Here is a 2,902-nt window from a genome sequence, read left to right on the forward strand (position 1 = left end):
ATTGAGTATCTGGTTTGGCTTTTAACCTAAGTCATGTCACAAGGCTCATTAAAAGTCGATAATGACTTTCAAGATTGCTTCTGCCAATAGATGGCACTAGAGTTCTAATTCTCTTTCTCTCTGAAGAGATAATTTGCATGTTCTATCTTATGTCACTTGTTTTAACTGTCTCACAGTTCAGAAACCCTGAAATGGTTAAAAGAAGCAACAAGCTCATTCTTCAGGTGTCTCTCACTCTCTTTATCGCTCCTTGGCCTTTTGTCTAAGATCAAGTGTTGTGTTCTTATAAGAACACAGAGCTACAATCTACACTTGACGAGGATGATCAAACTTGGACCAGAAGAGCTGCAGAGATCTGCTAACATCAACAGGAGGAGAGGGCGGATATTGGCTGGAGGAAATAGCTCTACAAGAGAAGACTCGGAGAAGAATCGGGCTGTCCTGAGGAATCTTCGAGGAAGAAAACCAGCGAGACAGAGACCTCTCAGGGAATTTGTCCAGAAAAAATGGGAGAAGAATCTGCATAGCTCCGCCCCTACTGGGAAACAGTTCCAGATCCCGCTCCAAGTGTAACCTGCAGGAGGACCCATGGCAAGCTTGGGGAGGAAAGTCGAAAAGAAGAGCTTGGAGCAAGGGACTGCAAGCAAAGCCCAGCCAAAAGCTGATTATGCTCCCAGGGACTCTGCCTCCAAGACCAACCAGCTGAAGGGAGCCCAGAAGCCTCACCAGGAAGCTCCAACCCTGGAGCCCTGGATGAGGCAGACTTTGCCCCTGAAGCTCAAGGAAGTGGATGGGAGGGTGTCGGACTTGTCCTCGAATGTGTTCTTTCGGAAAATGTTTAGGGATCAAGGCTTCTCCAGGTTGGAAACTCTCAGCATCCAGACCTTCTTGACAGGAATCTTCTTCGTCACTTTTACCACGATGTATGCCTGCAGGAGGTTTTTGGAAATGGTAACTGCAGTAGGACCAGATTCATCTTTCTCTGCCTTCACAGGTAGATGTCCTATCCAGAGGGAAGAGAGGAGGATTCCTGTCTCAATGCGCAACCCATACACTCCAGGTAAAGACATCTGCACCTTCCTAAGATGCTTCTGTTTACTTGTGAGGGAAACATCCCAGATCCTGATGGCTGCAGCTTCTGGACAGATAAGTAGTCAATGACTGTTAGACTTCACAGGGACCCGGCTTACTCGGATGGACTTCAACACCTGTTCCCAACATACTCCCTAGGCAACTCCTATGGCCTCATTTACTACCTGGATATGCCAAGCAACTACAGAATATGTGGCAAGAATGCACACCAATGAAGGACTGCAAGGAGGATGCATGTAGGATTTCTTGGTTGATGGGACACAGTTCGAAGGACTGCCCAAGGAAGACATCCTGAAACCTGTGTGGACTGGTGGCTTCTCTGTATAAAGACTGCCCCAAGTAAGAGAGATCCTGGGCATCAGGGGCTGCAATGACCCATGCATCGGAGGCCAAGGCCCCACTGACCAAGGCTCAAACAGGTAAGGTGTCGGCGACCAAACTACCAGCATGGTCCCGGCAGCTCCAAAGCTCATGGACAAGAAAAAGTCGAAGGAGGGTAAGAAAACTGTTGCCCCTGTCCTGATTCGCTCAGTCATCCCCATCGAAACCCACTCCGGCCACTCCTACTGAGGACTCCTCAGCAGGTGTCTTCTCCCCTGTCCCGGCAGCCACTTTACCCCCCCAGACCATGGTTGAGGTGGAAGTAAACTTTTCTCCAGCCACCAAGACCTCCTATGAGGAGAATTTTGCCTCTCTTGGCTCCCTAGGTCTAACCCAGGGAAAGAGGAAAGTGGAGGACAGCCCTGTTGCTGAAACCTCTAAAATGAAAATCATTGGTTACAAGAGTGAGGAGGGAGATATCCTTCCTGAGTCAGAGGAGATGGAGCACATGGTTGATACCCTGGTGGCTGACTCAGAGGAGCTGATGGTTGCTGAGTTAGAGGCCACGCTGTTTTATCAGATGGAGAATTAAGGCCTGGTGGAGATTCCATCACCGGCAGAGGTCATAGAAGAGGACCCACCCAACCAGAGTGGTAACTAAGGTGTATTGCCTGCACTCACATTTTTCTTTTTCCTTAAATGATGGCAAATGTTAACTTATTTTCTATTAATGTTAGGAGCAACAATGACAAGTTCAGTTGTCAGACCGTTTACGCTTTTCATACAGCTCAGTTGTGTGATGTCTATATGTTACAGGAGTGTTCCCTCCACTCTTCTAGGTCCTTAAAACATCTGGCCAGGAAGTGGCCCCATGGTCCATCCTACTAGTCTGAAGGGGGTGACTGCAAGTCTGCAGGGGTTGCCATTCTGATCAGGGGGGGCGCTTTCACACGTGAGTTGTCCAGGAGCTCATCTGCGCAGGTTTCTTGTCGTAGACAGCAACTGGTCGAAGGAACCTGTCAGGTTCATCAACGTGTATGCATCCCCTCTGAAGAATGAGCACTTGGAGCTTTTTCAGACCCTGTGGCTTCAGCTTACCACCACCAGGATCTTAGAATGGCCAGGGATTTCAACTGCCCCATCGAGGAGCACGGTTGTAGTTCCGGCACGTCTGCCAAATTGGACATCATGTCCAAGCTGCTCATCGAAATGGTAACAAGGAAATAGCGGACCAAATACTAACTATAAATAGCAATCAAGTACAAATATATAGCAATATGTATAAGTTAAAAAAGGCCGCTATAAATCATGAATGGCAGACCATTCGGAAAGCTGAACAACAAAGAACCCAATATATGGAGATCAAAAAAATATTTATAAAAATGTATATAAGTATATAAAACAATAGTGAGATAAACAATATATATGTGTATATATATATATATATACATATATATATATATCTCTAAAGGGACCGATAAAGATCAAT

At 46.7% G+C, this 2,902-nt stretch overlaps 1 pseudogene; it reads left to right on the plus strand.

Moving 5' to 3' along the window:
* Nucleotides 1-588: 588 nt before the first annotated feature.
* On the plus strand, nucleotides 589-2,005 carry LOC138680762 (uncharacterized; annotated as a pseudogene).
* The last annotated feature ends 897 nt before the right edge of the window (nucleotides 2,006-2,902 follow it).

This window comes from Ranitomeya imitator, chromosome 5 (genome assembly GCF_032444005.1).
Source record: "Ranitomeya imitator isolate aRanImi1 chromosome 5, aRanImi1.pri, whole genome shotgun sequence".
In the NCBI taxonomy this organism is placed as follows: domain Eukaryota; kingdom Metazoa; phylum Chordata; class Amphibia; order Anura; family Dendrobatidae; genus Ranitomeya; species Ranitomeya imitator.